This window comes from Triticum urartu, chromosome 3 (genome assembly GCF_003073215.2).
Source record: "Triticum urartu cultivar G1812 chromosome 3, Tu2.1, whole genome shotgun sequence".
Lineage (NCBI taxonomy): Eukaryota > Viridiplantae > Streptophyta > Magnoliopsida > Poales > Poaceae > Triticum > Triticum urartu.
Window position 1 is genome coordinate 599296027 of NC_053024.1, and position 11919 is coordinate 599307945.

Sequence of the window (11919 nt, forward strand, 5' to 3'; positions counted from 1 at the left end):
TTCCTACGCACACGCAAGATCACGTTGATGCATAGCAATGAGAGGGGAGAGTGTGATCTACGTACCCTTGTAGACCGACAGCGGAAGCGTTAGCACAACGCGGTTGATGTAGTCGTACGTCTTCATGGCCCGACCGATCAAGCGCCGAAACTATGGCACCTCCGAGTTCTAGCACACGTTCAGCTCGATGACGATCCCCGGACTCCGATCCAGCAAAGTGTCGGGGAAGAGTTCCGTCAGCACGACGGCGTGGTGACGATCTTGATGTACTACCGTCGCAGGGCTTCGCCTAAGCACCGCTACAATATTATCGAGGATTATGGTGGAAGAGGGCACCGCACACGGCTAAGAATATGATCACGTGGATCAACTTGTGTGTCTAGGGGTGCCCCTGCCCCCTTATATAAAGGATCAAGGGGAGGAGGCCGGTCGGCCCCTATGGCGCGCCAAGGAGGAGTCCTCCTCCTAGTAGGAGTAGGACTCCTACTAGGAGGGGGAAAGAAGTGGGGAGGGAGAAGGAAAGGGGGGCGCCGCCCCCCTCTCCTAGTCCAATTCGGACCAGGGGGAGGAGGCGGGCGGCCCACCTTTGGCTGCCCCCCTCTCTCTCTCCACTAAGGCCCATATGGCCCATTGCTTCTCCCGGGGGGTTCCGGTAACCCTCCGGCTCTCCGGTTTTCTCCGAAATCACCCGGAACACTTCCGCTGTCCGAATATAGCCGTCCAATATATCAATATTTATGTCTCGACCATTTCGAGACTCCTCATCATGTCCATGATCACATCCGGGACTCCGAACTAACTTCGGTACATCAAAACTCATAAACTCATAATATAACTGTAATCGAAACCTTAAGCGTGCGGACCCTACGGGTTCGAGAACAATGTAGACATGACCGATACACGTCTCCGGTCAATAACCAATAGCGGAACCTGGATGCTCATATTGGCTCCTACATATTCTACGAAGATCTTTATCGGTCAGACCGCATAACAACATACGTTGTTCCCTTTGTCATCGGTATGTTACTTGCCCGAGATTCGATCATCGGTATCTTAATACCTAGTTCAATCTCGTTACCGGCAAGTCTCTTTACTCGTTTCGTAATACATCATCTCGCAACTAACTCATTAGTTGTAATGCTTGCAAGGCTTATGTGATGTGCATTACCGAGAGGGCCCAGAGATACCTCTCCGACAATCGGAGTGACAAATCCTAATCTCGAAATACGCCAACCCAACATTCATCTTTGGAGACACCTGTAGAGCTCCTTTATAATCACCCAGTTACGTTGTGACGTTTGGTAGCACACAAAGTGTTCCTCCGGTAAACGGGAGTTGCATAATCTCATAGTCATAGGAACATGTATAAGTCATGAAGAAAGCAATAGCAACATACTAAACGATCGGATGCTAAGCTAATGGAATGGGTCATGTCAATCACATCATTCTCCTAATGATGTGATCCCATTAATCAAATGACAACACATGTCTATGGTTAGGAAACATAACCATTTTCGATTAATGAGCTAGTCAAGTAGAGGCATACTAGTGACACTTAGTTTGTCTATGTATTCACACATGTATTATGTTTCCGGTTAATACAGTTCTAGCATGAATAATAAACATTTATCATGAAATAAGGAAATAAATAATAACTTTATTATTGCCTCTAGGGCATATTTCCTTCACACTATACCTACCTATGGGTCGAGAAAAACCTTTCAAGTAAGTCATCATCGGTGCATGTCAGTCGGTGGAACCAGTCTCACGTAAGAGTACGTGTAAGGTCGGTCCAGGCCGCTTCATCCCACAATGCCACCGAATCAAGATTGGACTAGTAACGGTAAGCATATTGAACAAAATCAACGCCCACAACTACTTTGTGTTCTACTCGTGCATAGAAACTATGCATAGACCTAGCTCATGATGCCACTGTTGGAGAACGTAGCAATAATTCAAAATTTTCCTACATGTCACCAAGATCAATCTATGGAGTCATCTAGCAACGAGGGAGGAGTGGATCTACATACCCTTGTAGATCGCGCGCGCGGAAGCGTTCAAGAGAACGGGGTTGATGGAGTCGTACTCGTCGTGATCTAAATCACCGATGATCCTAGCGCCGAACGGACGGCACCTCCGCGTTCAACACACGTACGGAGCAACGACGTCTCCTCCTTCTTGATCCAGCAAGGGGGGAGGAGAGGTTGATGGAGATCCGGCAGCACGACGGCGTGGTGGTGGAAGTAGCGGGATTCCAACAGGGTTTCGCCAAGCGCTGCGGGAGGAGGGAGATGTGTCATGGGAGGGAGAGGGAGGCGCCAGGGCTTGAGGTGGTGCTGCCCTCCCTTCCCCCCACTATATATAGGGCCAAGGGAGGGGGGGCGCAGCCTTGGCCCTTCCTCCAAGGAAGGGTGCGGCCAAGGGAGGAGTCCCTCCTCCCCAAGGCACCTCGGAGGTGCCTTCCCCCTTTAGGACTCTTCCTTTCCCTCTTCTCTTGGCGCATGGGCCTCTTGGGGCTGGTGCCCTTGGCCCATATAGGCCAAGGCGCACCCCCTACAGCCCATGTGGCCCCCTGGGGCAGGTGGCCCCACCCGGTGGACCCCCGGGACCCTTCCGGTGGTCCCGGTACAATACCGGTGACCCCGAAACTTGTCCCGATGGCCGAAATAGCACTTCCTATATATAATTCTTTACCTCCGGACCATTCCGGAACTCCTCGTGACGTCCGGGATCTCATCCGGGACTCCGAACAACTTTCGGGTTACCGCATACTAATATCTCTATAACCCTAGCGTCACCGAATCTTAAGTGTGTAGACCCTACGGGTTCGGGAGACATGCAGACATGACCGAGATGACTCTCCGGTCAATAACCAACAGCGGGATCTGGATACCCATGTTGGCTCCCACATGTTCCACGATGATCTCATCGGATGAACCACGATGTCAAGGACTTAATCAATCCCGTATACAATTCCCTTTGTCTAGCGGTACGATACTTGCCCGAGATTCGATCGTCGGGGTCCCGATACCTTGTTCAATCTCGTTACCGGCAAGTCTCTTTACTCGTTTCGTAACACATCATCCCGTGATCAACTCCTTGATCACATTGTGCACATTATGATGATGTCCTACCGAGTGGGCCCAGAGATACCTCTCCGTTTACACGGAGTGACAAATCCCAGTCTCGATTCGTGCCAACCCAACAGACACTTTCGGAGATACCCGTAGTGTACCTTTATAGCCACCCAGTTACGTTATGACGTTTGGCACACCCAAAGCACTCCTACGGTATCCGGGAGTTGCACAATCTCATGGTCTAAGGAAATGATACTTGACATTAGAAAAGCTTTAGCATACGAACTACATGATCTTGTGCTAGGCTTAGGATTGGGTCTTTGTCCATCACATCATTCTCCTAATGATGTGATCCCGTTATCAATGACATCCAATGTCCATGGTCAGGAAACCGTAACCATCTATTGATCAACGAGCTAGTCAACTAGAGGCTTACTAGGGACATGGTGTTGTCTATGTATCCACACATGTATCTGAGTTTCCTGTCAATACAATTCTAGCATGGATAATAAACGATTATCATGAACAAGGAAATATAATAATAACTAATTTATTATTGCCTCTAGGGCATATTTCCAACAGAGTCAATAATCTAGATTACACAGTAATGATTCTAACACCCATGGAGCTTTGGTGTTGATCATGTTTTGCTCGTGGAAGAGGCTTAGTCAACGGGTCTGCAACATTCAGATCCGTATGTATCTTGCAAATCTCTATGTCTCCCACCTGGACTAGATCCCGGATGGAGTTGAAGCGTCTCTTGATGTGCTTGGTTCTCTTGTGAAATCTGGATTCCTTTGCCAAGGCAATTGCACCAGTATTATCACAAAAGATTTTCATTGGACCCGATGCACTAGGTATGACACCTAGATCGGATATGAACTCCTTCATCCAGACTCCTTCGTTTGCTGCTTCCGAAGCAGCTATGTACTCCGCTTCACATGTAGATCCCGCCATAATGCTTTGTTTAGAACTGCACCAACTGACAGCTCCACCGTTTAATGTAAACACGTATCCGGTTTGCGATTTAGAATCGTCCGGAACAGTGTCAAAGCTTGCGTCAACGTAACCATTTACGATGAGCTCTTTGTCACCTCCATATATGAGAAACATATCCTTAGTCCTTTTCAGGTATTTCAGGATGTTCTTGACTGTTGTCCAGTGATCCACTCCTGGATTACTTTGGTACCTCTCTGCTAGACTTATAGCAAGACACACATCAGGTCTGGTACACATCATTGCATACATGATAGAGCCTATGGCTGAAGCATAGGGAACATCTTTCATTTTCTCTCTATCTTCTGCATTGGTCGGACTTTGAGTCTTACTCAATTGCACACCTTGTAACACAGGCAAGAATCCTTTCTTTGCTTGATCCATTTTGAACTTTTTCAAAACTTTGTCAAGGTATGTGCTTTGTGAAAGTCCAATTAAGCGTCTCGATCTGTCTCTATAGATCTTGATGCCCAATATGTAGGCAGCTTCACCGAGGTCTTTCATCGAAAAACTTTTATTCAAGTATCCCTTTATGCTATTCAGAAATTCTATATCATTTTCGATTAGTAATATGCCATCTACATATAATATCAGAAATGCTACAGAGCTCCCACTCACTTTCTTGTAAATACAGGCTTCTCCAAAAGTCTGTACAAAACCAAATGCTTTGATCACACTATCAAAGTGTTTATTCCAACTCCGAGAGGCTTGCACCAGTCCATAAATGGATCGCTGGAGCTTGCACACTTTGTTAGCTCCCTCTGGATCGACAAAACCTTCCGGCTGCATCATATACAACTCTTCTTGGTTCTTGCAGAAATCCATTCAGGAATGCAGTTTTGACATCCATTTGCCAAATTTCATAATCACAAAATGCGGCAATTGCTAACATGATTCGGACAGACTTAAGCATCGCTACGGGTGAGAAGGTCTCATCGTAGTCAATCCCTTGAACTTGCCGAAAACCTTTTGCGACAAGTCGAGCTTTGTAGACAGTAACATTGCCGTCAGCGTCAGTCTTCTTCTTGAAGATCCATTTATTCTCAATTGCTTGCCGATCATTGGGCAAGTCAACCAAAGTCCATACTTTGTTCTCATACATGGATCCCATCTCAGATTTCATGGCTTCAAGCCATTTTGCGGAATCTGGGCTCACCATCGCTTCTTGATAGTTCGTAGGTTCATCATGATCTAGTAGCATGACTTCCAGAACAGGATTACCGTACCACCCTGGCGCGGATCTTACTCTGGTTGATCTAGGAGGTTCAGTAGTATCTTGTTCTGAAGTTTCATGATCATGATCATTAGCTTCCTCACTAATTGGTGTAGGTGTCATAGAAACTGGTTTTTGTGATGTACTACTTTCCAATAAGGGAGAAGGTACAGTTACCTCGTCAAGTTCTACTTTCCTCCCACTCACTTCTTTCGAGAGAAACTCCTTCTCTAGAAAGTTTCCGAATTTAGCAACAAAAGTTTTGCCTTCGGATCTGTGATAGAAGGTGTATCCAATAGTTTCCTTTGGATATCCTATGAAGACACATTTCTACGATTTGGGTTCGAGCTTATCAGGTTGAAGCTTTTTCACATAAGCATCGCAACCCCAAACTTTCATAAACGACAACTTTGGTTTCTTGCCAAACCACAGTTCATAAGGCGTCATCTCAACGGATTTTGATGGTGCCCTATTTAACGTGAATGCGGCCGTCTCTAGAGCATATCCCCAAAATGCTAGCGGTAAATTAGTAAGAGACATCATAGATCGCACCATATCTAGTAAAGTACGATTACGACGTTCGGACACACCATTACGCTGTGGTGTTCCGGGTGGCGTGAGTTGCGAAACTATTCCACATTGTTTCAAATGTACACCAAACTCGTAACTCAAATATTCTCCTCCACGATCAGATCGTAGGAATTTTATTTTCATGTTACGATGATTTTCAACTTCACTCTGAAATTCTTTGAATTTTTCAAACGTTTCAGACTTATGTTTCATTAAGTAGATATACCCATATCTGCTCAAGTCATCTGTGAAGGTGAGAAAATAGCGATATCCGCCACGAGCCTCAATATTCGTCGGACCACATACATCTGTATGTATGATTTCCAACAAATCCGTTGCTCTCTCCATAGTACCGGAGAACGGTGTTTTTGTCATCTTACCCATAAGGCACGGTTCGCAAGTACCAAGTGATTCATAATCAAGTTCTTCCAAAAGCCCATCAGTATGGAGTTTCTTCATGCACTTTACACCGATATGACCCAAACGGCAGTGCCACAAATAAGTTGCACTATCATTATCAACTCTGCATCTTTTGGTTTCAACATTATGAATATGTGTGTCACTACTATCAAGATTTAATAAGAATAGACCACTCCTTAAGGGTGTATGAACATAAAAGATATTACTCATATAAATAGAACAACCATTATTCTCTGATTTAAATGAATAACCATCTCGCATCAAACAAGATCCAGATATAATGTTCATGCTTAACGCTGGCACCAAATAACAATTATTTAGGTCTAATACTAATCCCGAAGGTAGATGTAGAGGTAGCGTGCCGACTGCGATCACATCGACTTTGGAACCATTTCCCACGCGCATTGTCACCTCGTCCTTAGCCAATCTTCGCTTAATCCGTAGTCCCTGTTTCGAGTTGCAAATGTTAGCAACTGAACCAGTATCAAATACCCAGGTGCTACTGCGAGCATTAGTAAGGTACACATCAATAACATGTATATCACATATACCTTTGTTCACCTTGCCATCCTTCTTATCCGCCAAATACTTGGGGCAGTTCCGCTTCCAGTGACCAGTCTGCTTGCAGTAGAAGCACTCAGTTTCAGGCTTAGGTCCAGGTTTGGGTTTCTTCTCTTGAGTAGCAACTTGCTTGCTGTTCTTTTTGAAGTTCCCCTTCTTCTTCCCTTTGCCCTTTTTCTTGAAACTAGTGGTCTTGTTGACCATCAACACTTGATGCTCCTTCTTGATTTCTACCTCCGCAGCTTTCAGCATTGCGAAGAGCTCGGGAATAGTCTTATTCATCCCTTGCATATTATAGTTCATCACGAAGCTCTTGTAGCTTGGTGGCAATGATTGGAGAATTCTGTCAATGACGCAATCATCTGGAAGATTAACTCCCAATTGAATCAAGTGATTATTATACCCAGACATTTTGAGTATATGCTCACTGACAGAACTGTTCTCCTCCATCTTGCAGCTATAGAACTTATTGGAGACTTCATATCTCTCAATCCGGGCATGGAGTTGAAATATTAACTTCAACTCCTGGAACATCTCATATGCTCCATGACGTTCAAAACGTCGTTGAAGTCCCGATTCTAAGCCGTAAAGCATGGCACACTGAACTATCGAGTAGTCATTAGCTTTGCTCTGCCAGACGTTCATAACATCTGGTGTTGCTCCAGCAGTAGGCCTGGCACCCAGCGGTGCTTCCAGGACGTAATTCTTCTGTGCAGTAATGAGGATAATCCTCAAGTTACGGACCCAGTCCGTGTAATTGCTACCATCATCTTTCAACTTTGTTTTTTCAAGGAACGCATTAAAATTCAACGGAACAACAGCACGGGCCATCTATCTACAATCAAACATAAACAAGCAAGATACTATCAGGTACTAAGTTCATGATAAATTTAGGTTCAATTAATCATATTACTAAAGAACTCCCACTTAGATAGACATCCCCCTAATCCTCTAAGTGATTACGTGATCCAAATCAACTAAACCATGTCCGATCATCACGTGAGATGGAGTAGTTTCATTGGTGAACATCGCTATGTTGATCATATCTACTATATGATTCACGCTCGACCTTTCGGTCTCTGTGTTCCGAGGCCATATCTCTATATGCTTGACTCGTCAAGTATAACCTGAGTATTCTGCGTGTGCAACTGTTTTGCACCCGTTGTATTTGAACATAGAGCCTATCACACCCGATCATCATGTGGTGTCTCAGCACGAAGAACTTTCGCAACGGTGCATACTCAGGGAGAACACTTCTTGATAATTAGTGAGAGATCATCTTAAAATGCAACCGTCAATCAAAGCAAGATAAGATGCATAAAAGATAAACATCACATGCAATCAATATAAGTGATATGATATGGCCATCATCATCTTGTGCTTGTGATCTCCATCTTCGAAGCACCGTCGTGATCACCATCGTCACCGGCGCGACACCTTGATCACCATCGTTGTCTTCTCGCCAATCTTATGCTTCCACGACTATCGCTACCGCTTAGTGATAAAGTAAAGCATTACAACGCAATTGCATTGCATACAATAAAGCGACAACCATATGGCTCCTGCCAGTTGCCGATAACTTGGTTACAAAACATGATCATCTCATACAATAAAATTTAGCATCATGTCTTGACCATATCACATCACAACATGCCCTGCAAAAACAAGTTAGACGTCCTCTACTTTGTTGTTGCAAGTTTTACGTGGCTGCTATGGGCTTAAGCAAGAACCAATCTTACCTACGCATCAAAACCACAACGATAGTTTGTCAAGTTGGTGATGTTTTAACCTTCGCAAGGACCGGGTATAGCCACACTCAGTTCAACTAAAGTTGGAGAAACTGTCACCCGCTAGCCACCTTTGTGCAAAGCACGTCGGGAGAACCGGTCTCGCGTAAGTGTACGCGTAATGTCGGTACGGGCCGCTTCATCCAACAATACCGCCGAACCAAAGTATGACATGCTGGTAAGCAGTATGACTTATATCGCCCACAACTCACTTGTGTTCTACTCGTGCATATAACATCAACACATAATACCTAGGCTCGGATGCCACTGTTGGGGAACGTAGTAATTTCAAAAAAATTCCTATGCACATGCAAGATCATGGTGATGCATAGCAACGAGAGGGGAGAGTGTGATCTACGTACCCTTGTAGACCGACAGCGGAAGCGTTAGCACAACGCGGTTGATGTAGTCGTACGTCTTCACGGCCCGACCGATCAAGCGCCGAAACTACGGCACCTCCGAGTTCTAGCACACGTTCAGCTCGATGACGATCCCCGGACTCCGATCCAGCAAAGTGTCGGGGAAGAGTTTCGTCAGCACAACGGCGTGGTGATGATCTTGATGTACTACCGTCGCAGGGCTTCGCCTAAGCACCGCTACAATATTATCGAGGATTATGGTGGAAGGGGGCACCGCACACGGCTAAGAATATGATCACGTGGATCAATTTGTGTGTCTAGGGGTGCCCCCTGCCGCCGTATATAAAGGATCAAGGGGAGGAGGCCGGCCGGCCCCTATGGCGCGCCAAGGAGGAGTCCTCCTCCTAGTAGGAGTAGGACTCCTACTAGGAGGGGGAAAGAAGTGGGGAGGGAGAAGGAAAGGGGGGCGCCGCCCCCCCTCTCCTAGTACAATTCAGACCAGGGGGGAGGAGGCGTGCGGCCCACCTTTGGCTGCCCCTCTCTCTGTCCACTAAGGCCCATATGGCCCATTGCTTCTCCCGGGGGGGGGGGGTTCCGGTAACCCTCCGGCTCTCCGGTTTTCTCCGAAATCACCCGGAATACTTCCGGTGTCCGAATATAGCCGTCCAATATATCAATCTTTATGTCTCGACCATTTTGAGACTCCTCGTCATGTCCGTGATCACATCCGGGACTCCGAACTAACTTCGGTACATCAAAACTCATAAACTCATAATATAACTGTCATCGAAACCTTAAGCGTGCGGACCCTACGGGTTCGAGAACAATGTAGACATGACCGAGACACGTCTCCGGTCAATAACCAATAGCGGAACCTGGATGCTCATATTGGCTCCTACATATTCTACGAAGATCTTTATCGGTCAGACCGCATAACAACATATGTTGTTCCCTTTGTCATCGGTATGTTACTTGCCCGAGATTCGATCGTCGGTATCTTAATACCTAGTTCAATCTCGTTACCGGCAAGTCTCTTTACTCGTTTTGTAATACATCATCCTCGCAACTAACTCATTAGTTTAATGCTTGCAAGGCTTATGTGATGTGCATTACCGAGAGGGCCCAGAGATACCTCTCCGACAATCGGAGTGACAAATCCTAATCTCGAAATACGCCAACCCAACATTCACTTTGGAGACACCTGTAGAGCTCCTTTATAATCACCCAGTTACGTTGTGACGTTTGGTAGCACACAAAGTGTTCCTCCGGTAAACGGGAGTTGCATAATCTCATAGTCATAGGAACATGTATAAGTCATGAAGAAAGCAATAGCAACATACTAAACGATCGGGTGCTAAGCTAATGGAATGGGTCATGTCAATCACATCATTCTCCTAATGATGTGATCCCATTAATCAAATGACAACACATGTCTATGGTTAGGAAACAGAACCATCTTCGATTAATGAGCTAGTCAAGTAGAGGCATACTAGTGACACTTAGTTTGTCTATGTATTCACACATGTATTATGTTTCCGGTTAATACAGTTCTAGCATGAATAATAAACATTTATCATGAAATAAGGAAATAAATAATAACTTTATTATTGCCTCTAGGGCATATTTCCTTCACACTATACCTACCTATGGGTCGAGAAAAACCTTTCAAGTAAGTCATCATCGGTGCAGGCATCAAAGTTATCATTTATTTAAGCGTGATTTTTTTATTGGAAGAAAATTGAACGTTTATACAAACTTGTGGTTATTGGTATGGGTATACTTACTAATGTGGTCGTGCATATGCTTCTTACTGTAGTTGTATTTGTGGTTATTCATAGTCATGTAGGGAACCAAAAACCTTTTGCGGATCATTCATAACACATGTTGTTCATGAGTTGCTTGGCTTCTTGGAAGTAATTGGTCTTTCCCCCAAGGACGCAATGGGCAATAAAGTCCTGTAAATGATTTCGAAGTTCATCAGGGGAGGGGGGGGGGGGTTTGAAAAGGAGGTTGAAACCCCAGGCCTCTGCATCAATGTGATGCCCACAACCAATTTTATTAGAGCTGATGCAAGGCAACAAGACCAGAGACATCAACAAGCGGAGTACATAACAAGCACAATGATGGTAGAACCATTACAATGCATGAGTTTAACACACACGACTAAGTCAATTTTTTTCTGCAACAACGCCTACAAGAAGGGATACACGCCCTCACGCCATCGTTGCCCTGTCCAGCCGAAGGCAGTAAGCACAAGGATTTTCATTCTAGTTTCTGAGACGGAACAATGAAGGCCAATCCATCAGCAAGGAGACAACGCCTTCAACAAGGCAACGACGGGAGTAGACCTGTTGTAAAGTAGACTGCACCAAATCAAATTCCAAGGTTATAAAGTAATAAAACTAGTACACGTTCAGGCTGGTAAAGTAGGCTTCTTGTCGATTTTGTTTTCACGCACGTTTGAATTTCTTTCCCCTGTGTTTCTTGTGTTTGATGAGCAATCCTTTTCATCCTCTCTTAGGCGCTTGTATAAGACGAGCCTAAGCTTAGCCGAGGTCAGAGGCCAACGGCACCTATCGCTTAAATATGTGGTGTCGAGACCAAGTCCTGCTACGTTGCTATGGATCTACGCACGCCGATTTATGCGAGACCACGGTCCAACTCCAAGTACGTTTCTCCCTCCATCTCACCGCGTGGAAATCTTCGTAGGCGTCAGCAGAGGCCGTAGCAACACTCGGTTTCTCGCATAGAAGCGGTCGACGTCAGTGATGGCACGTGAAGGGGGCTCTTGAACCGGTCCAAACCGGCTAGAATGTCGCGAGCTTCCTCAACTCCAGAGTTTTGAATTGACCCGTACAGCGGCAGCCGCCACCCATCCGAGGAACCAAGTTGTACTATATAAATACGCCGGCGCGCGTCGGTTACGGCACCTCAAT